Raw genomic sequence first — 24,026 nt, 5'->3', positions numbered from 1 at the left:
CAATCTTTCCAAGCTCATCTCATGCCACTCTGACTTCTCTCTTGCAGTCTACCCAACCCTGGCCTTTGGCTTCTTGGACATGTTGTTAGCTGCCTTCTACTTGTACTTCCCACTGCCTGCAGTGTGTTTCCCCTACAGCCTGCCATAGTAGACATCTGCTACTTTGCCTGTTGTGGTACTGTGAAATATATTTTTGGTCTTAGTCTCGTTTCCCAGCGTACCACTCCTAAAACCCTTGGAATCTCTGGAGTGATGAGTGTCTTTTGTATGCTGCTGAGACGGCTACATAACAAGTCATCAAGACATGGTTGGGGGCCGCTAGACAGTTTCAGGATGACAGCTGGTCACCAGAAAGGCAAAGGCATGATTGTAGGGTTGGTACTTTCAGTCTCATCCGACAGCATCTGAAGGTAGGAAGAGGGGCTGAAGGTTGGATCATCAATGGCTAATGATTTAATAAATCATGCTGATGTTATGAAGCCTCCAAAAAAACCCAGAAGGACCAAGTTCTGGGAGTTCTGGGTAGCTGAACACATGGAGGTTCCTGAAGGGTGCCATGCAAAGAGGGCACAGAAACTTATTTGAGACAGGGTCTTGCTTTGTTGCCCTGGCTAGAGTGCAGTGGCATCATCATAGCTCACTGCAACCTCAAACACCTGGGCTCAAGCAATCCTCATGCCTCAGCCTCCTGAGAAACTGGGACTACAGGTATGTGACACCAAACCCGGCTATTTTTCTTCTTCTTCTTTTTTTTTTTTTTTTGTAGAGATGGGAACCCAGTCTTGTTCAAGCTGTTCTCAAATTCCCAGTGTCAAGAAATCCTCCTGCCTCAGCCTCCAGAGTGCTGGGATTACAGGTGTGAGACACCATGCTTGGTATATTCTTTATAACAATGGGTAAACATAAGTAAAGTGTTTCCCTGAGTTCTGCAAGCCATTCTACCAAATCCCAGGAGGGAATTGTGGGGATCCTAATCTACACCCAAGCAGAAGCACATTTCACAACTTGGGGCTTGCACTTGGCACCTGAAGTAGGGGTAGTCTTGTGAAACTGTGGGATCTGACACTATCTCTGCGTAGACAGTGTCCGAATTTAATTGAATTAGAGGATACCCAGCTAGTGTCTGCTAGAGAACTGCTTGATGTAAACACCACAAATCTGGTGTCCGAAGCATTGGGCTGTGCAAGAGAGCAGAGAGTAGGAAAAACTCTTTGGTTTTTCTTATCTCTATACCTGCCCAAAGAGCTGTCTCATTTTTCTGGTAAAAACAAAAACAAACAAACAAAAAAAATCCTCTTTTCTTTCCAGGAACTACCCATCTCTCATCTGATGGATTTAAGTAACATGGCTCCCTTCTCCTACCCCAACATGTATTTCAAGCTGACCAATCAAAGTACCTCATCGACTGGATACAGTGATTGGTCCAGGGTTGAACATGTGATCCAGGCAAAACCAATCAGAGTCTTTTTTCTGTAATTGCTATATTCTTCTGTAATTTTGAGCACCGAAACACATCTCCGCATGGAAAAAAAAAAATCTATGAAGTCAACACGAAGAAAAGCAGAACTGAGAGATAAAGAGAAAGAAAGGAATCCTAATGATGGTGTTTAAATCCCTGAACTCTGGCCTTCTCCAAAGCCTTTCCTGTTACATGAGCCAAGTTATAACCAAGTTGGAGTTGAGTTTCTGCATTGTCCTTCACACACCTGACTCTTTGGGGAAAGCCTGATTCCAAAACACCTTCACAGACCTTCGTGTGCAAGCCACATCTTCATAAGCTCTCGGGGCAGCATGCACTCTGCAGTATAATGCTCACAACAGTTATCATTTTATATTTACTCATGGAATTGTTTCAATGTCTCCCCCACATGACTTTAAGTTCCATGAGAGTGCCTTGGGTTTTGTTCGACATTCACTGCATCACCAGTGCCGGGAAGAGAGCCAGCACTCCATACTTATTTGTAGGATGGATAAATTACATAACGATTCCATGCTGCTGTCAGAGGCAGCATTTTAAACCTAGAAGAGATAGAAGAGTTATTTGTTCTTTTTTAAAAAAATGACTAAGAAGCCAAAATAAAGCACTCTTAGCATGACTTTATATTTCTCAACAAAAATGTAGCTACTGTCTTTCCCCAGACCCACTCCTCCCCCATTTTGAGTTTTCTGGCTTAAGCATATCTTGGTTCTTAAAACAAAAGCAAAACCTTTGTTATTGGAAAAGTAATATACGAAATATAAGAAAAACATTCGTGCATAACTAAAATTTTCCTGAACAAAGAAGAGTAAATGTAGAGTGAACTAGGCCTACCAGCCCTACCAGAAAAAGCCCTGCTTTTAAAGCATATTTAAAAGCTAATGATATATTAGCTTTTATTTTTATTTCAATAAAATAAAATTTATTTTATTGAATATTTTTATTTCAATACATTTAGCAGGTATAAGTATTTTTTGTTACATAGATGAATTATATAGTGTTGAAGTCAGGGCTTTTAGTGTACCTATCACCCGAATAGTACCTGATAGGTACTTTCTGATCTCCCACCTTCTGCCCTTTCAAGATTCCAAAGTCGCTTATACCATTCTGTGTGACCATGTATATACATCATTCAGCTCCCACTGTGAGTACATGTAGTATTTGTTTTTCTGTTCCCAAGATACTTCACTTAGGATTATGGCTTCCAGTTCATCCAAGTTACTGTGAAAAACATTATTTCATTCTTTTTTATGTTTGTTCATATCTTTTGCTCTTTTTAAAATGGGGTTGTTTTTTTTCTTCTTACTGATTTGTTTGAATTCCTTGTAGATTCTGGATATTAGTCCTTTAACAGATGTATAGCTTGTGAATATTTTCTCCCATTCTGTAGATTGTCTGTTTACTCTGTTGATTATTTCTTTTGCTGTTCAGAAACATTTTAGTTTAATCAAGTCCCATTACTTAATTTTTTTTTGTATTTGCTTTTGGGGTCTTAGTCATAAATTATTTGCCCAGGTCAATGTCCAGAAGAGTTTTTCCTAAGTTTTTTTCCTAGAATTGTTATGGTGTCAGGTCTTACATTTAACTCTTTAATCCATCTTGAGTTAATTTTTGTCTATGGTGAGAGAAAGGGATTGCTTTGAGAAAAACACCCCCCAAACCATGCTTTCCTCTAAACTCTATGACAATCAACACAAAAGAGGACTTCTGTGACCAAATATGGGGTTTTTCCACCCCCCACACCAAGTAGCAGACACCAGCTGGGAGTCCTCTAATTTAATTCGGACACTATCTACCTGGAGATAGTGTCAGATCCCACAGGATGAGGGTTCAGTCCCCAAGATGACCCCTCCACCCACAGACACCAGTCATAAGTCTGGGCCTCCAAAACCTCTGACCAACCAGCTTCAAGTTGGTGTTCCCACAACCACCTCCCTCTTTGAGTTTGATTAATTTCCTGAAACAGCTCACAGAACTCAGGGAAACACTTATGTTTGCTGATTTATTTTAATGGATATTACAAAGGATACAGGTAAAGAGATGTGTAAGGTGAGGTTTGGGGGAAGAGGCATAGAACTTCCATGCCCTCCCTGTGTGTGCCACCCTCCAGGAGCCTCCTTGTGTTCAGCTATCTGGAAGTTCTCCAAACCCAGGCCTCTTAGGTTTTTGTGGAGGCTTCATCACATAGGCATAATTGACAACCATGTAGAAATGTGACTGGACAAAAAGCACATGATCTAAACCCAGCAAGGCCTGTCTGTTCAGATTCTTCCTGCCCTCTCTGTGTAGCAATCCTTCCTCCAGGGTATGGGGCAAGACTCTCTCCGGAATGAGGGTCTTTGGACCCACAGTCAGATTAGAGTCCTGCTTTGGACAGGTAAAAGGTGGGCAGGAGAAGGTTGGGAGGAGAGAAAGAGGCAGAGATTGATTGATTCAACCTCTGAGCCCTAAAGCACCCCAGGAACCATGGATGAAAATATATTTATATATTATATCAAACACCACAGAGATCCAGTTTTGCTCTTGTACATGCAGCTCTTCAATTTTCCCAGCACCATTTGTTGAATAAGGCATCCTTTCTCCAGGGTATGTTTTTACCTGCTTTGCTGAAGATCAGTTGTTGTAGGTTTATGGTTTTATGTCTGGGTTTTCTATTCTGTTCCATTGATCTATGTGTCTACCTGTATACCAATAGCATGCTGTTTTGGTTACTATAGCCTCGTAGTATAATTTGAAGTCAGGTAATGTGATGTCTCCAGATTTATGCTTTTTGCTTACAATTGTTTTGGCTATTTGGGCTCCTTTTTGATTCCATATGAAATTTAGGATTGTTTTTTTCTAAGTCTGTGAAAAATGACATTGGTATTTTAATGGGAATGCTTTGAATCTATAAATCACAATGGGTGGTATGGACATTTTAACAATATTGACTCTTCCAATCAATAAGCATGAATATTTTTCCATTTGTTTGTGTCATCAACAATTTCTTTCATCCATGTTTTATAGTTCTCCTTGTAGATATTTTTCAATTCCTTGGGTACATATATTCCTAGGTAGGATTTTCTTTTTTGTAACTATTGTAAATGGTATTGAGTTCTTGATTTGATTCTCAGCTTGGCTGTTATTAGCGTACAGAAATACTACTAATTTGTGTGCATTAATTTTGTAACTTGAATCTTTACTGAATTTATTTATCAATTCTAGGAGTCTTTTGGAGGAATCTTTAGGATTTTCTAGATATAAGATCATACCATCAGCAAATAGGGATAGTCTGATCTTTTTTCTGATTTGAATGCCCTTTATTTCTTTCTCTTGACTAATTGCTCTGCTTAGGATTTTCAGTACTGTTTAATAGAAGTGGTAAAAGTGGGAATGCTTCTCTTGTTCCTGTTCCTGAGGAGAATGCTTTCAACTTTTCCTCATTTAGTTTGATGTTGGCTGTGGGTTTGTCATATATGGCTTTTATTATTTTGAGGTGTGTTCCTTCTGGACCTAGTTTATTAAAGGTTCTTATCATGAAAGGGTGCTGGATTTTATCAAATGCTCCTTCTGACCAGCTCTGAGCAAGAGCGAGCCCCCATCTCTACTAAAAAAATAGAGAGAAACTAATTGGACAACTACAAATAGATAGAAAAAATTAGTCAGGCATAGTGGTGCATGCCTGTAGTCCCAGTTACTCAGGAGGCTGAGGCAGGAGGATTGCTTGAGCCCAGGAGTTGGAGGTTGCTGTGAGCTAGGCTGACACCACGGCACTCTAGCCAGCGCAACAGAATGAGACTCTGTCTCCAAACCAAACAAAACAAAACAAAACAAATGCTCTTTATGTATTGATTGAGATGATCATATGGGTTTTGTTTTTAATTCTGTTTATGTGGTGAATCACATTTATTGATTTGCATATGTTGAACCATGCTTGCATCTCTGGGATGAAACCCACTCGATCATGGTGAATTATATTTTTGATGTGCTGTTGAATTTGATTTGCTAGTATTTTGTTGAGCATTTTTGCATCTATGTTCATGAGGGATATTGGTCTGTAGTTTTCTTTTTTTGTTGTGACGTTTCCTGGCTTTAGTATTATGGTGGTAATGGCTTCATATAATGAGTTAGAGAGGATTTCATCCTTCTCAGTGTTATGAAACAGTTTCAGTAGAATAGATACCAGTTCTTCTTTGTAGATCTGGAATAATTTGGCTGTGTATCCATCTAGTCCTGGGCCTTTTGCTGTTGGTGGTGGTGGTGGTGTTAAGAGGTTTTTAAATTACTAATTCAATCTAGCTACTCAATATTGTTCCATTCAGGATTTCGGTTTCTTCCTGATTCAAATTTGGGAGGTTGTATGTTTCTAAAAATTCATCCATTTCCTGTAGATTTTCTAGTTTGTGTGCATAGAGCTGTCCATAGTATCCTCAGATGATCTTTTGTATTTCTGTGGTATCAGCTGTAATGTCTCCTTTTTCCATTTCTGATGAAGCTCATTTGAATCCTTTCTCTTCTTTTCTTGGTTAATCTAACTAGCTATCTGTCAATTTTATCTTCTCAAAAAACCAACTTTTTGTTTCATTGATCTTTTGTATTTTTGTTTCAATTTCATTTAATTCTGCTCTGATCTTTGTTATTTCTTGTCTTCTGCTAGCTTTGGGTTTGGTTTTGCTTTGTTTTTCTAGTGTCCTAAAGTATAACATTAGGTTGTTAACTTGTGATCGTTCTGTCTTTTTGATGTGGGCATTTAGGGCTATGAATGTTCTTCTTAGTATTGTTTTTGCTGTATCCCAGAGATTTTGGTAGCTTGTATCACCACTGTCATTCAATTAAAAATTTTTCTAACATTCATCTTTATTTCATCATTGACCCAAAGATCATTCAGCAGCAGGTTGTTTAATTTTCATATATTTGTAGAGTTTTCAGAGTTCCTCTTGGAATTGATTTCTAGTTTTATTCCACTGTGGTCTGAGAAGATTTTTGATTTTGTTTTAATTTGACAAGACATGTTTTGTGGCCTAACGTATGGTCTTTCCTGGAAAGTGTTCCATGTGCCCATGGGAAGAATGTATACTCTGCAGTTTTTGAGTAGAATGTTCTGTAAATGTCTGTTAGGACCATTTTTTCTAGAGTCTCATTTAAGTCCAGTGTTTCTTTAATTTTCTGCCTCAATGACTTGTCTAGTTCTGTCAATGGTATATTGAAGTCCCCCACTATTATTATGTTGCTGTTTATTTCATTTTTTAGGTCTAGTAATATTTGTTTTATAAATCTGGGAGTGCCAGTGTTAGGTGCATATGTATTTAGGAGTGTTATATTTAGGTTGGTGCAAAAGTGATTGTGGTTTTAGCATTGTTGAAATTTGCTGTTTGATATTGGAATACATTCTTAAATAAATGTGGTTATATTATACATCATTTTAATGCACATTTCTTGCTTTATGTTTTTTTCTAATGACTTATTACTTGCTGTTTATTTTATTTTTATTTTAGACTATGGAAATGATATTAGATAAAAAACAAATTCAAGGAATTTTCTTATTTAATTTCAAAATGGGTCATAAAACAGTGGAGACAACTTGGACATCAACAACGCATTTGGCCTAGGTACTGCTAATGAACGTACAGTGTAGTGGTGGTCCGAGGAGTTTTGCAAAGAAGACAAGAGCCTTGAAGATGACATGTGCAGTGGCTGGCCATCAGTAGTTGACAACCAATTGAGAGCAATCTTCAAAGCTGATCCTCTTACAACTACACAAGAAGTTGCCAAAGAACCCAATGTTGACCATTCTGCAGTAGTTCGGTATTTGAAGCAAATTGGAAAGGTGAAAAAGCTCAAATAAATGGGTACTTCATGAGCTGACCAAAAATCCAAAAAATTGTCTTTTTTTTTTTTTTTTTGAGACAGAGTCTCACTCTGTTGCCCAGGCTAGAGTGAGTGCTGTGGCGTCAGCCTAGCTCACAGCAACCTCAAACTCCTGGGCTCAAGCAATCCTTCTGCCTCAGCCTCCCAAGTGGCTGGGACTACAGGCATGTGTCACCATGCCTGGCTAATTTTTTCTATATATATTATTTGGCCAATTAATTTCTTTCTATTTATAGTAGAGACAGGGTCTTGCTCTTGCTCAGGCTGTTTTCGAACTCCTGACCTGGAGCAATCCACCCGCCTCAGCCTCCCAGAGTGCTAGGATTACAGGCGTGAGCCACTGGGCCCGGCCAAAAATTGTCATTTTGATGTGTTGTCTTCTCTTATTATATGTAACAGCAAAAAACCATTTCTCAATTGCATTGTGACATGCAACGAAAAGTGGATTTTATATCACAACCAATGATGACCAGCTCAGTGGTCAGACTGAGAAGCCACTTGAAAATACTTCCCAAAGACAAACTTGCACCAAAAAGAGGTGACAGTCACTCTTTGGTGGTCTGCTGCTGGTCTGATCCACTATAGCTTTCTGAATCCCAGTGAAACCATTACATCTGAGAAGTATGCTCACCAAATTGATGAGATGCACTGAAAACTGCAAGGCTTGCAGCTGACAATGGTCAACAGAAAGGGCCCAATTCTTCTCCACAATGATGCCTCACTGTATGTCGCACAACCAACACTTCAAAAGTTGAATGAATTGGGCTACAAAGTTTTGCCTCGTCTGCCATATTCACCTGACCTCTCACCAATTGACTACCACTTCTTCAAGCACCTTGACAACTTTTTGCAGGGAAAACACTTCCACAAACAGCAAGATGCAGAAAATGCTTTCCAAGAGTGTGTTGAATCCCAAAGCACTGATTTTTATGTTACAGTAATAAACAAACTTATTTCTCATTGGGAAAAATATGTTGATTGTAATGGTTTCTATCTTGATTAATAAAGATGTGTTTGGGCCTAGTTGTAATGATTTAAAATTCATGGTCCAAAACCACAATTACTTTTGCATCAACCTAGTATCTTCTTATTGAATTGATCCTTTTATCATTATATAATGACCTTGTATGTCTTTTTTTTTCACTGTTGCTGACTTAAAGTTTATTTTATCTGATATAAGAATAACTACTTCTGCTTGCTTTTGGATTCCTTTTGTGTGGAATATTATTTTCCACCCCTTTACCTTGAGTCCCCTTTACCTTTCCACCCCTTTACCCCTTAACTTTGATCCTTTACAAGTCAAAGGGGTTTCTTAGAGACAGTACATATTTGGATGTGTTTTTTATCTAGTCTGTCAATCTATATCTTTTACGTGGGGCATACAGACCATTTACATTCAATGTTAATATTGATCAGTGAGATACTGTTCCAGTAATCATGTTGTTACCTAGTTGCTTTGCATTCTCCTACTGTTCTTTAAGAGCTGTGAGTTTTCACTTTTGAATGTTTTCACACTGGTAAGTATCAACTGTTCTTTTCAGTTAGAGCACATCTGAGAATTTCTTATGCGGTAGGTCTAGTGGTGACAAATTCCCTCAGTGTTTGCTTGTCTGGAAAAGATTGTATTTCTCCTTCATTTATGAAACTTAGTTTTGTGGCTACACAATTCTAGGTTGAAACTTATTCTGATTATGAATACTAAAGATGGGACCCTTGTCACTTCTGCCTTGTAAAGTTTCTCATGAGAAGTCTACTGTTAGTCTGATGAGTTTTCCTTTATAAGTTACTTTATGCTTTCATTTCACAGCTTGTAGGACTTTCTCCTTCACTTTGACTTTGGCCAGACTGATGACTATGTGCCTTGATGATGTTCTTTTTGCAATAAATCTTCCAGGAGTTTGATGGCCTTCTTGTATCTGGATGTTCAAATCTCTAGCAAGACTAGGGCAGTTTTCCTACATTATTCTCTCAAATAGGTTTTCCAGGCTGTTTGCTTTTTCTTTTTTCTCCTTCAGTGATATCTATGATTCTTATGTTTGGGTGTTTTACACAATACTATATTCTTAGATGCTTTCTTCATTTCTCTTGATTCTTCTTCCTTTATTTTTGACTGACTAATTTTTTGCCAGCCCCAAAAGCCTTGTCTTCAAGCTCTGAAATTCTCTCTTTTGCTTGGTCTAGTCTGATGTCAAAACATTTCACTGTATTTTGAAATTCCCTAAATGACTCCTTCATTTCCAGAAGTTCTGTTATTTTTTTAAGATATCTCTTTAGTGAATTTTTATTCATGTCCTGAATTATATTTTGGTTTCTTCATGCTAGTTTTCAACTTTCTCATTGATTCCATTGAGCTTATTTGTAATCCATATTTTGAATTCCATACCTAAGATTTCAAAAATTTCCTTTGGCTACATAGTCCATTGCTGGACAGCTAGTGTGATCCTTTGTGGGTGTTGAAACATCACGCTCTTTCATATTGCCAGAGTTCTTATGCTGGTTCCTTCTCATCTGGAAACTCTTCCCTCAGCTCAAAACAGATAGCTTTGCAGTTCACCTGTTCTCCTCAGCCAGGAACTCTGCTACTCAGTGTAGAGAGGTAGAAGTATATCTTCTGGCTCATGAGGTAGGTACCCACTGTGGTGCTGCAAGGCAATTTGAGTTGGTTGGATCTCAGATCCCTGAGAGAGTGTTGAGGTGCCAGCAGTGGTGGCCTAGGTTAGGTAGTCCCTAGTTTCCAGGCCTCTGGATGGCATGCTTGAGTCTTATGTGATCAGATCAAGACCAAGCTAGCAAACTTGCTCTCAAGCCTCCTGGGTTCAGGTGCTGGCTGTGATAGTGTGTGTGTGTGTGGGGGGGGGTTACCCTCCTACTCCAGAAGAATGTTCAGGCAGGAGAAAAGTGGATGCACTGTGAGCCTGCGACAGGAGGGATGGGTCCCTCTTGACAAGATTAGCAGAGGCTGGCTGCTGTGGGAGACACCGATGTTCACACCTCCCTCTCCTGGCAATGACACTGGTCTCTGTCCTTTGGGGTTACAAAAGAGCCCAGATTACCAACTCCCACACTGGGCTGGCTGCAGCAGAGATAGTGGAGGCAGCTCAGTAGGCTGTGTGCAGGGCTACCGGACTGGCTTTAGGCTGTAGCTAAAATGCTGCAGTAGGGGAGGTGTGGTTGTGTCAGGGCCTTGCCTCCAGGGAGGGTGGGCTCCTCAGAGAAGAGACAGGCTGCTCAGGGAGAGGACTGCTAGCCCTGCCCTCCCTCAGCAGAGGTGGTAACTTTTGTCTTTGGGGAACACAAAAGTGCTTGCTGCATCTTTTTAAAGGGAAGGAAGTGAGCCCTAAGGAAGCCTGGGTGTGACAGGCACTCTGTCTGAGGCAAGGCAGCCACTCCCAAGTTGCCTGGCTTAATCATCCTTTGCGGGACCCTTGCCAATCCCAAAAGGCTCACAATATTAAAACAGTTTGTTATCAGAGACTAAAAAGAAAAAATATCAGTGGACAGAAAGATCCAAAACACCTACATAAACTTTGTTTATGTTAAAGACAGCATCTTATTTTTTTTATTTTTACTTTTATTTTTTGGTGGGAGGGGTGCACCATTCCTGGAGGTACTGCAATACCAGGTCAATGGATGGTGTGGATGGAGCAAGCTCCTACTCCATCTCCCTGCTCAAAAAATCCATTTAAGGTATTATACTCGGATAGAGGACATACCAGATATTAAACTGATAAGAACAGATACTACATTTGATCTTAACCAAAGGCCAAGAAGCAATAAGACAACATCATAAATCAGTGAGGAAAAGGAGGATTGTAGGGGACTGACATATTTTGCTAGTTTAAGAATTAAATTTAGTAATATACATGCTCTGCCCAGAGCATTTAAAAGTAAATGCTGCTTACTTTTAAAAGTAATTTAAAAGTAAATGCTGTTGCCTTGAGGCATAACAAAAACAAAGTGTTGCCTAGAGGCATAACAAAGGACCTGAGCTGCAAGTAGCAAGAGCGGCCCCACCCCACAGCATTGAGGGTCTGGAGGCCACACAATAAACACATTGTTCCTGTGATTGCTGTGTACACCCCATAAGATGGCTGGTTAGTCAATGATGGGTAAGACCCCCTCAAGGGAGGGGCGACCTAAGTCATGCACAGCCGCTGAGGTTCAGACGAAGATCTTAGGGGGTCACTCTAAGAGAAGCTGGAGATGAGAAATGCCCCCCGTGGCTCACCTTGCCCATCCTTGCTAATCTCGGTCCTTTATCTATGCCTAGTGCTTAGAGCAACCACCTGGAGATTCTGAGTCAGGGGACATCTGCTTCCCTAAGGCTATTCTGGAATTTATGGCCATTGCTGCAATGCCTGGGCAGTTACATACAAGGAACTAACTTTAATGTTTTAGAGTATAAAAATAAAACGGACCCAGTGTATTATTACTCGAGTCAACCGTCTGTTTATGTGTCTGCATTTTTCTTTGTGTTCTGCGTTTGTGTTTTATGTTCTGTGTTCATCCTCCGTCCTGTAAACGGGCCACAACAAGGATGATCCTTTTCCAGCATCCACATTTATAAGGTCAATTGCTTTTGAACACAAGCAGCAAATCAATCCAATAGAAAAGGCATATCTACAACAAATGATGCAGGTACAACTGTATATCTATATGGACAATACAAAAAACTTTGACTCCTATTTTACACTACACATAAAACTTAATTTGCGATGGATCAGAGAACTAAATGTAACAGCTAAAATCATAATGCTTCTAGAAGAAAGCAAGTGAATATCTTCAAGATCTTAGGTAGGCAAAAGACACAAAAAAGCACTAAACTGAAAGAATAAAATCATAATAAAAATTTAAAACTTCTGCTCACCAAAAGACATTACAAGAAAATGAAAAAGCAAGCCACCAACTGGAAGAAAATAGTCACAATACATCTATTTGATAAAAAGGACTTGTATTCTGAATATATCAAGAATTCCTATTACTCAACAATAAAAATAATATAATTTTAAAACAGACTTGAACAGACACTTCATAAAAGGAAATATACAAATGGCCAATAAACATATTAAAATGGTCCTCAATTATAACCACAATTAGATACAATTTCTCACCCTCTCAAAAGCATAAAAGTAGGGGCAAAAAGGGCACCACTAATACTGACAAGAATGTGGAGCAACCAGCACTCTCATATATTGCTTGGGGGAGTGTAGAGTGGTATCAACCACTCTGAAAAACTGTTTAGTAGTTCCTTATAAAGTTAAACATACATCTACTCTAGACCCTTCAATCCTAATTCTAGGTTTAAAAAAAAAAAAAAACTATGAGAAAATATGTTCATAGCAGGTTTATTCATAATAGGAAAAGAACTGGATACAACCCAAAGGTCCATCAATAAGAGAAGAAATAGGCTGGGCACGGTGGCTCACGCCTGTAATCCTAGCTCTTGGGAGGCCGAGGCGGGCGGATTGCTCAAGGTCAGGAGTTCAAAACCAGCCTGAGCAAGAGCGAGACCCCGTCTCTACTATAAATAGAAAGAAATTAATTGGCCAACTGATATATATATATAAAAAATTAGCCGGGCATGGTGGCTCATGCCTGTAGTCCCAGCTACTCGGGAGGCTGAGGCAGAAGGATCGCTGGAGCCCAGGAGTTTGAGGTTGCTGTGAGCTAGGCTGACGCCACGGCACTCACTCTAGCCTGGACAACAAAGCGAGACTCTGTCTCAAAAAAAAAAAAAAAAAAAAATAAGAGAAGAAATAAATAACTTGTGTTATATCCATACTATGGAACACAACGCTAATGAGCAATGACAAGGAGTGAACCATACATCCAACATGGATGAATAGCAAAAACATGTTATGCCAAAGAAGCTATCAAAAAAGAGTGCACCCCATATGATTCCAGTTAAATAAAGTTCAAGAATAATATAATAGGGGCATATACTATTGCATAATAAAAAAGAAAATAAAAAATTAAATTGATGAAAAAAATTATAAGAAAAATATTTAAAACTAGATTAGGTAGTAAAGTGGACATTATTTGGTTTTACAGTACTACACCCTCCCTGGATAATGGCACCAAGATCTCCTTTTTACAGAATCCCACACAATGTGACACATTCCTAGAAGTTAGAGAAAGCAAGAGGCCCAATTCTCCCTCAACACAAACTCACAAATCAAGAGTTCTTTACCCCAGGAGTATAAATTTTGAAGGCAAGGTAACCATCTCCTTTTGGGGAAAAAAAAAAAAACCAAAAAACAGTTCTTGGTTTGGTATTGGGTCCTGGAGGAGACTAAGCACCTGACCAAGGGACACCAGGTTACCAGGTAGCCTGAGCTACCCATTGCTAACAATCCTAGCTATACAATGATGAGATGTGGAGAGTAGCACTTCACCATCAAATGGATGGAATAGAGGACCAAGCCCAAGCAGGTTCCACATCTCAGGATGCCTGTTCTGCTGCCCCACCAACCCACACCTTTGAGTGAAGTCCCTCTTCACTAGTCATTTGAAGAAGAACTAGTCAGAAGACACTAAAGATTAGTCCTGATGACAGGGAAAAAAAGGTGTCCCCACAGTAGGCAGAACTTTGACAGTACATCTCACTGGCCACTCTGCGTAGAAAAAGACACGCTTTGAGTTAGGCTCTACCTGGCTCATGGAGAGTACCTGCTTGACTTCGTTCTTCAGACAGACCCTCTCCACAGGGTGCACACTCTGTCCCTCAGCAGTCCTGGATTCACACCCTCCCAGTTTAGCAACCACAACTGAGACACGTTATCTTTCCCACTGGCTCCAGCTGTAGTCCTGAGGACAATCTGATTGGCTCAGCTTGGATCATGTGACCATCCCTAAACCAACCACTATGGCAAAGAACATGGAATATTCAGATTATGTACTAGGATGGGTCAGGTACCCTACCCCTATGGCTGGGAAAAGTGTGGCACTATGAATGTCAGTCCACCAAGACTCATGAATGGAGGTGGGTAGGCCCCTGCCTGATACAACATATACAAAAACATGTTACCAGAAAGGAAAGAATTGTGCTGGGTAGAGAACTAGACCAACTATGGTCCATTGTGCTGGTGATTATCAGTGTTTGCCAGTCTGGTGGATGAGACAGACCATCTTTTCATGAGTCTCTTGACCATTCATATTTTCTCTTTTGTAAATTATATGTGTTCATATACCTTTGTTGGTTTTCCTCTTGGGTGCTTGACTTTTTCTTATTGCTTTTTAAGAGTTCTTTAAGTGATGGATAATATCCTGTTTCCTATTGTATACGTTAGAAATATTTTCCCTTTTACATGATCTGAAAAGTATTTTAAAAACACTTTTCTGAATTCCAAAAAATAACTTCTATTAGCGCATGCTTATTGAGAGGAAAAGTAAAAGAACCATAAAAGTGAGTATAATAGAAATCCATTCAGGCATGGCACATTATTTCAATGAAAATTTAACGCAGGTTATAAATACTATCTCAAATGTAATTGTGTGAATTAAGGGACAAGTAGTAGTAGATGTATTTATAACTTCAAAAGTGAATAGTGCATAATTTGTGCAATGGAAAGTTTGGACAGAGAGGAGAAGCCATAGTGATTAGCGCACTGACATTTGTGTGGGAGAAAGGCTTGGTGTTGGGCACCTTACATCTTTACATACATGTAAAACCTTACAATGATCCTATGCAATATATACCAACATCATCTCCATAGTAATAACTAACATGTATTTGGGTATCATCACATGCAAATTTTACATACATGTCACTGGAATAAGTACTATTACTAATAGTAATACTAATATTATTATTAATACTATATTAATACTAATATAATTAATAATAATACTAATATTATTATTAATACTAATATTATTAACCTCATTTTACTAAGGCTCAAGGAAGTAACTTGCAGAAAATCCATGTACCTACCCCAGTGACATGTACCTCTCACTACTCACAAAAATTAATTCAGGCCGGGTGCGGTGGCTCACACCTGTAATCCTAGCACTCTGGGAGGCCAAGGTGGGCGGATTGCTCGAGGTCAGGAGTTCGAAACCAGCCTGAGCAAGAGTGAAACCCCATCTCTACTAAAAATAGAAAGAAATTAATTGGCCAACTACTATATATAGAAAAAATCAGCCGGGCATGGTGGCACATGCCTGTAGTCCCAGCTACTTGGGAGGCTGAGGCAGCAGGATTGCTTGAGCCCAGGAGTTTGAGGTTGCTGTGAGCTAGGCTGACACCACGGCACTCACTGTAGCCTGGGCAACAAAGTGAGACTCTGTCTCAAAAAAAAAATAATAATAATTAATTCAAGATGGATACAAGAGGCTGGCGCCACAGCACTCACTCTAGCCTGGGCAACAAAGTGAGACTCTGTCTCAAAAAAAAAAAAAAAAAAAAAAAAAGATGGATACAAGACTTAAATCTAAGGCATGAAACCATAAGAATTCTAGAAGAAAATATAAGAAAAACTATTCTAGATAATCAGCCTAAGCAAATAATTTATTACTAAAATCCCAATGGAAATCATGGCAACAACAGAAATTAATAAATGGGATTGGATCAAATTAAAAAGCTTCTGCACAGCTAAGGAAACAATCAACAGAGCAAATAGACAACCTACAGAATGAGAGAAAATATTCACAGGCTACACATCTGATAAAGAGCTAACATCCAGAATTTACAAAGAACACAAGCAAATCACCAAGAGAAAAACAAACAACCCTATTAAAAAGTGGGCAATTCCCCTAAACACAACAGATGAATTAAAAAAAAAAAAAAGTGGGCAAAAGACATGAACAAAAGATTTTCAAAAGAAGAAAGCCAGCTGGGCGCGGTGGCTCACGCCTGTAATCCTGGCACTCTGGGAGGCTGAGGCGGGCAGATCGTTTGAGCTCAGGAGTTGGAGACCAGCCTAAGCAAGAGCAAGACCCGTCTCCACTAAAAATAGAAAGAAATTACTTGGACAACTTCACTTGGACAGTTAAACTAGAGTGCTCTGACCAGTGCTCTTTTTTTTCTTTTTTGCCAATTTGTTTCTATTTTTAGTAGAGATAGGTCTTGCTCTTGCTCAGGCTGGTTTTGAACTCCTGACCTTGAGTGATCCTCCCACCTCAGCCTCCCAAAGTGATAGGAATCACTCCTGGCCTGACCAGTGCTCTTTTGAATGTAGCAGCCCACCTCTCAAAATGAAATTTACAAATGTACACCACCACCACCATTACCATCATTACTTGCAGACAGCTTCTGCTGAGCTTACTCTACACTAAGTATTTAGCGTTCTCTACTGAATGCTTTACATGTTATAATTTGGCATTTGCAACAATCATGAGATGGTACTAACATTACCCCCATTTTAAAGAAATATATAGAAAAAATTAGCCAAGCATGGTGGTGCATGCCTGTAGTCCCAGCTACTCAGGAGGCTGAGGCAGGATTGCTTGAGCCCAGGAGTTTGAGGTTGCTGTGAGCTAGGCTGATGCCACGGCACTCTAACCTGGGCAACAAAGTGAGACTCTGTCTCAAAAAAAAAAAAAAGACAAATGGCCAATAAACATATGAAAAAATGCTCTACATCATTAATCATCAGGGAAATGCAAATTAAAACTACAATGAGATATAACCTTACCCCAGTTAGAGTGGCTTTTATTAAAAAGTCCCAAAACGATAGATGCTGGCATGGATGCAGAGAGAAAGGAACGCTTATACACTGTTGATGGGACTGAAAATTAGTATAGCCCTTTGGGAAAACAGTATGGAGACTCCTCAGAGAACTACCATTGGATCTAGCAATCTCACTATTGGGTATCTACCCCAAGGAAAAGAAGACTTTTCATCAAAGAGACACATGCACTCAAATGTTTATTGCAGCATAATTCACAATTTCAAAGATGTCCATCAATTCATGAGTGGATTAATAAAATGTAGCATATGTATACCACGTAGTACTACTCAGCCATCAAAATGATGAATTAATACCTTTTGTAACAATCTGGATGGAACTGGAGACCATTTTCTTAAGTGACATATGTCAAGAATGGAAAAACAAACACCACATGTACTCACTATTAAATTGGAACTAACCCTGAGCACACACGTGCACAAAGGGAAGTAAAACTCAGTGGAAATCAACTGGGGAGCGGGGAGGAGGGAGGAGGGGAGGGACAAAACCTACCTAGTGGGTACAATGAACATTATTTGGGTGATGGCCACACCTACAGCCGGGACCGAAGCATTACAAAAGCGACCCATGTAACCTACTAAGAAAACATTTGTACTCCCTTAATATTTTGAAATTTAAAAAAAGGCATCAATGAATGAGACCACAAATGCATGCAGGGGTTAAAATAAAATAAAATAAAAAGATTTAAAAGGCAAGGAAAAAATGTAGAATTACTTGAAGAGGTCGTCCACCCAGGACCAGACATGGCCAAAGCCCGGTCTAGGCGAGTCTCGGACCCCCAGAGGACTCGGCGTCTCGGTGGTAATCTCACTCACACTGCGCTCGCGCCAGCAGGTTCCGCAACCTGCGCAGCGCAGGACCCTCTTGGGGTCTCATGCCCTGGCGGAGCTGAGCGCCCCGGCCGAGTCTGCGCAGAGACACCTGACCTCCCCTAGGTGGGAGGTGGCTGGGGAGGCGCGCACGGATTGGCGGATGCAGCCGGGGGTCGGCAGGGCGGGGCGGGGCGACCGCTGTTGCTGGGAGCATTCCGGAAGTGGCCGCTCGCTGGCGGCAGCGGGATTGGGGACTGTGGCGAATCCCCCGAAGAGTACGGGCCGCGCAATGACTGCCATGGAGGGAGCCCCGATCGAGCGGGAGGCTGGGGGTGGCCTGGAGGTGAGACCCTGCTGCGTCCATAGAGTTGGGGGCCCCTGCGCCTGCGTCACTCCGGGAAACAGAGAGGGGAGCAGGGAGGTGGCAGGCGCTGGACACCTGCTTCCCCGGGGTGGTGAGAGCCTGGGGCCTCGGAAGGACGCCGGCGCGTGGTGCGCAGGCCTGGGGCTTCTGTGCCCTTGGCCTTCATCTAGGTCTTGGCATGCCTGGCCCACGGCCCACCCCTTGCGATGTCCCCTACGCTTGTCTCAGTTGCCTCCTGTGGGTACTGCAAACTGCATCACCCCGGGCCCAGAATCAACTGTCAGGCATAAATTGGCCCTATTCCTTGTCCAACGCTGTGCCTGGCGCTTTTGTACATTCAACCAAGATCTGGTTTCTACGTTCCAGCAGTGACTGACAGCCCCGCCGGGGAGACTAGATTAAACCACAGGAATGAACTGTATGGTTCAGACATGTTCTACTACCGGTTCTAAAATATATGTACTATTAAAGTTCAGTGAGGGGAGGGATTTAGGTAGGCTGGTCTCTTCTTTGTAAAGCTCTGTGTATCCTTTTATAAGCAGCTTCAAAAGTCATTTCCTCTTGGAAGCCTTCCCGGATTGCCACCTCCCTGCATCTATCTCCTATTAAGCTTTTCTTCTGTGCTTATTTAGCGTCTAATTCATAGGCGCTTATTACCTTTTCTTTAATTTCAGCATATTATGGGGGTACAAATGTTAAGGTTACGTATATTGCTCATGCCCCTCACCTCGAGTCAGCTTCAAGCGTGACCATTTCCCAAACGTTGCACATCTCACTCATTATGTTTATATATACCCATCCCCTCCTCCCCCCCCCACCTGCCCGACACCCGATAAATGTTAATCCAATATGTCCACTTAGGAGTTGATCCGTTAATACCAATTTGCTGGTGAGTACATGTGGTGCTTGTTTTTCCATTCTTTTTTTTTTTTTTTTTGAGACAAGAGTCTCGCTTTGTTGTCCAGGCTAGAGTGAGTGCCGTGGCGTCAGCCTAGCTCACAGCAACCTCAAACTCCTGGGCTTGAGTGATCCTTCTGCCTCAGCCTCCCGAGTAGCTGGGACTACAGGCATGTGCCACCATGCCCGGCTAATTTTTTATATATATCAGTTAGCCAATTAATTTCTTTCTATTTATAGTAGAGATGGGGTCTCGCTCTTGCTCAGGCTGGTTTCGAACTCCTGACCTTGAGCAATCCGCCCGCCTCGGCCTCCCAAGAGCTAGGATTACAGGCGTGAGCCACCGCGCCCGGCCTCTCCTTTTTTTTTTTTTGAGACAATTTGAGACAGGGTCTTGCTTTGTTGCCCAGGCTGGAGGGCAGTGGCCTCATCATAGCTCACTACAACCTCAAATTCCTGGACTCAAGCAATCCTCCTGCCTCAGCCTTCCAAGTAGCCTGGCTAATTTTTCTATTAGCAATAGAAGACATGGATCTTGCTATTGCTCAGGCTGGTCTCAAACTCCTGGCCTCAGGTGATCCTCCTGTCTCCGCCTCCCAAATTTCTAGGATTCCAGGCTTAAGCTACCACACATAGCCTAAAAACAGTTTTTCTTAACTGTCCATTATCACATTGAAAAAGTTTCTTTCTATTCCTACTTTGTCAAATGCTTTTATCATGAAAGGGTGTTGGATTTTGTCAAATGCTTTCTCTGTACCTATTGAGATAATTCAGTGTTTTTTGTTCTTTATCTTATTGATATGGTGTATCACACTAACTGATATTCAGATGTTGAACCAAAGTTGCATCCCTGGGATAAATTTCACTTGGTCATACTCTATGATTTCATTTCACATGTCGACGAATTTGGTTTGCTAGTACTTTATGGAGGATTTTTGCACTTGTATTCATGAAGAATGTTGGTCTGTAGTTTTTTTTTCTTGCAATATCTCTTTTGGTTTTGGTATCAGGATACTACTAGCCTTGTAGAATGAGTGGGGGAAATGTTCTCTCCCATCCATTTTTTGGAAGTTTGTGAGTATTAGCTGGGACTATAGGTGTGTGCCACATGCCCAGCTAAAAAGATTCTGCTTTTGAGTGGCTAAGAAAGCTGGAGAGCTAGAATTGGGCAGAAATTTATTTATAAACAGTAAATGTAGCCGGAATTTAGACAAAGTAGATAACAACTGAGGATTAAACAGCAAAAGAAGTTTGTCGTTTTCTTTTTTTTTTTTTTAAGAGACAGGGTCTTGCTCTGTTGCCCAGGTTGGAGTGCAGTGGTGTTCACTGTAACCTTGAACTCTGTTGCCCAGGTTGGAGTGCAGTGGTGTTCACTGTAACCTTGAATTCCTGGGCTCTAGTGATCAAGTGATTCTCCTGCCTCAGCTTCCTGAGTAGCTGGGACTACAGGTTTACACCACCACGCCTGGCTAATTTTTTTTATTTTTTGTAGAGACAGAGTCTCGATCTTACTCAGCCTGATCTCAAACTCCTGGCGTCAAGCAATCCTCCTTCCTCGGCCTCCCAGAGTGCTAGGATTACAGGCGTGAGCCACACACACCACCTGGCCTGTAGATACATTTTCTTGGCTTATGCTGTTTGTTTTTATTGGAATCAGTGGCCAACATTTTAAAATCAAGAAATTTCTCTAACACTGCGAAACCTTGCCCACAGCCGGCACGCAAAGTCCGCACGATAGTTTGCGCTGTGCGTTGACGATGAATCCGTTTTGCTCTTGTGTGATGAGGAAAGCTTTAAAGCACTGAAAGCTTGTTTTACTTTACAGGCAGCTTTAGGAAAATAACTATAATAACTCCTACCAAGGACTTGTTAAAAGGTCACAGATTGGTAGTAACTTATTAGCTGAACGTACACACTGCGACTGCAGAGATAAAAGTAAAAGCTTTTGGCTGTTGACTAAAGTTGATGCTCGGCTGTGGGCCTTCATATCACGGCTGTCGGCTAAAGTCGATGCTTGAGTTCATCTGTGGCTGTTGACTATAGTCAACGCTGGTACCAAAGTGGTTAATAAGAATGAGTGCAGCAAACTAGATGATAAATGACAACTGATACTTTGCTTCAGTATCAGGGAGATGATGGAGATTAGCAGGGGATGAGGACCTGGAAATTTTATTCTGAGTCTGAAGGAGGGAATTCAACCCCTGATAATGGTGCCATTCAAGTATGGTTGGCCACATCTTTTGATTTTTATATATTAATCTTATTGAATCTATATAATAACACTTTGGAATAAGTGATATTATTTCTGTTTTATGATTGATGAAGTGAAGGTTGAGGGAGATTAAGAAGCCAGGATTCTAACTTGGTTCTGCTTGCTTCCATAGCCTTGTTCTGTTCAGGACTCCAAGCTGCGTCTTAATTCATAATCACCAGTGTCATTTTTCTGCTTCAGACATTACCTCTATGCTGATGATTCCCAAATCTGTGTCTTCATTCTAGATTTTGCTCCTGGGCTCCTGACCTGTTTATCCATCAGCTTCCTGGACATTTCCTCCCGGATGCCCCACAGGTACCTCAAACATAACATGTCTGAAATGGAATTCATCACTTCCTCTCCCTCACCCCAACTCTTTTACTCCAACTACCCAACTTCATCAGCTCAAGTTAGAAATTTAGATGTCATCCTTAATGCCTACTTCTTTTTCCTTACCCCCTCTATCTAGGATAGCACCAATCCTGCCTGGTTTTGCTTCTTTTCTTTTCTTTTTTTTTTAAGAGACAGGGTCTCACTCTATTGCCCAGGCTGGAGTACAGAGGTGTGATCATAGCTCACTGCAGCCTTGAACTCCTGGGCTCAAATGATCCTCCTGCCTCAGCCTCCCAAGTAGCTGGGACTACAGATGTACGCTACCATGCCTGGCTAATTTTTTCTATTTTAGTTGCCTGGCTAATTTCTTTCTATTTTTAGCAGAGACAGGGTCTCGCTCTTGCTGAGGCTGGTCTCAAACTCCTACCCTCAAGCAATCCTCCCGCCCCGGCCTCCTTGAGTGTTAGGATTACAGGTGTGAGCCACCACACCCAGCCTCTTGGTTTCTACTAGGAAGAGAAAGACAGACATAGTGTAGGCTCTGGGAGGGTCAAGGAACTGTCAATTTCCAGCTCCACAGATCGGGCTAGATATATTTCACCAAAGAGCAAAATCATCTTGTCTCTAAGAGTCAGAGCAACTGGGAATCTCTAAGCCAATCAAGCTCTTTAAAAACTTCTCTAGTTTTTTTTTATTTTTCAAGCTAAATTCAATGTATGGATACTAAGTTAGGAGACAGAGCCCTCACCCAGTGAGCCCAACTCTGCCCCCTTATCCAGCATCCGGTCCTGGTGGAGATCCCACTGAGCGCAGGCTGGGTGCCCAGCATGCTTTTGTGATCCTTTCACAGCCACTTCCTGTAGCATCTTGAATTCCTGAAACAAGTTCCTGCTCAATAACTACCCAATAGAGAGTCAATAGCAAATATTTATACCTTCCCTTCTCTTTTTAAATCTCTACAACTTCTCACATATGCTTGGTCTCAGCAGAAAATCTTGCCTCTCACTTTAAAAATGTGTGAGACCATGTGGTAAAATATCACCTCTCATTATCCTATTTTTGCAATGATTCTTTATCCTCACTTTATTTCCTCTCCTCCATTCTCTTTTATTATTTCACTGAGCCCCTACTAGGGCCAGGCAGTATACCAGGTGGTTAGAATACAATAATGAAGCTTCCCCGATCTCCTGGGATTCCCTAAAGTCACGCCCTTCTCTTCTCCCCTTTGGCCCGTCTTCTTTCATTCAGGATTGCCCCTCCCCACCTGGCTATTGGGTTGGCCAGCGCGCTTGCTATACGTCATTCATCCGCGCCACCCGGAAGCCAGCGCAATTGATACCAACCGTTCTTTTTGCCTGCTCTAAGGAGCCTATGATGGCGACTCCCCCTAAACTGCGGGCGGTGGAGGCCACGGGGGAGAAAGTGATGCGCTACGAGACCTTCATCAGTGATGTGCTGCAGCGGGACTTGCGAACGGTGCTGGACCATCGAGACAAGGTATATGAGCAGCTGGCCAAATACCTTCAACTGAGAAATGTCATTGAGCGACTCCAGGAAGCTAAGCACTCGGAGTTATATTTGCAGGTGGATTTGGGCTGTAACTTCTTCGTTGACACAGTGGTCCCAGATACTTCACGCATCTACGTGGCACTGGGATATGGTTTTTTCCTGGAGTTGACGCTGGCAGAAGCTCTTAAGTTCATTGATCGTAAGAGCTCTCTCCTCACAGAGCTCAGCAACAGCCTCACCAAGGACTCCATGAATATCAAAGCCCATATCCACATGTTGCTAGAGGGGCTTAGAGAACTACAAGGCCTACAGAATTTCCTAGAGAAGCCTCATCATTGACTTCTTCCTCCATTCTCCAACATTAAAGAGCGTGAATGCCTTTGAAAAAAAAAAATACAATAATGATGACAGAGTCCCTGTCCTTGAAGTGGCGATTACAGACAGTATCAATTAGGTGGGTTAAGTGCTCAGTAAGAGTAAGCATAGGGTGCTGTGGAACCTCACAGAAACAGCATGATCTCGAAGGGATGGGATAAATGTGGAAATTTTCTTGAAGGAGGTAGTTTCTAAACTGAGTCCTAAAAGGCAACTTGAAATAACTAGACTAAAAGAAAAAAGAAGGGCTTTTCAGATTGAGGCTATAGCATGTAGGAAGGCCAGGAGGTGACAGAACGAACCTATGATGCATTTATGGCTGCAGCATATGACTGAAACCCAGAGTTCAAGATTATAAAAGATGAAGCTGGTGCAGTAATGGTCAAATCAGGGAGGGTCTTGTAAACCAGGCTAAGAGGTTGAGACTTTCTCACGAATGCAAAGAGGAACCAGTAAAGGGGTTAAAGCA

General features: G+C 41.3%; 1 non-coding gene and 1 pseudogene across 3 annotated transcripts; one reads left to right on the top strand and one right to left on the bottom strand.

Annotated features, from left to right (window-relative positions):
• Positions 1 to 10,909: 10,909 nt before the first annotated feature.
• On the bottom strand, positions 10,910 to 11,099 carry LOC142862209 (U2 spliceosomal RNA). Its single transcript, XR_012913296.1, has one exon. It is a non-coding gene; the product is annotated as a U2 spliceosomal RNA (small nuclear RNA).
• Positions 11,100 to 18,012: 6,913 nt separating this feature from the next.
• LOC105879256 (protein UXT pseudogene) lies at positions 18,013 to 23,663 on the top strand (annotated as a pseudogene). 2 transcript variants are annotated; one of them, XR_012913030.1, is made up of 3 exons: positions 18,013 to 18,168; positions 21,586 to 21,655; positions 23,039 to 23,663. The product of XR_012913030.1 is annotated as a protein UXT pseudogene, transcript variant X2 (transcript). The 2 variants fall into 2 exon arrangements; XR_012913029.1 differs by having other exon boundaries at positions 22,922 to 23,663.
• The last annotated feature ends 363 nt before the right edge of the window (positions 23,664 to 24,026 follow it).

The sequence above is a fragment of the Microcebus murinus genome, chromosome 18, assembly GCF_040939455.1.
Source record: "Microcebus murinus isolate Inina chromosome 18, M.murinus_Inina_mat1.0, whole genome shotgun sequence".
Taxonomy (NCBI): Eukaryota; Metazoa; Chordata; class Mammalia; order Primates; family Cheirogaleidae; genus Microcebus; species Microcebus murinus.
This window is presented reverse-complemented; position numbering and strand designations above follow the sequence as displayed.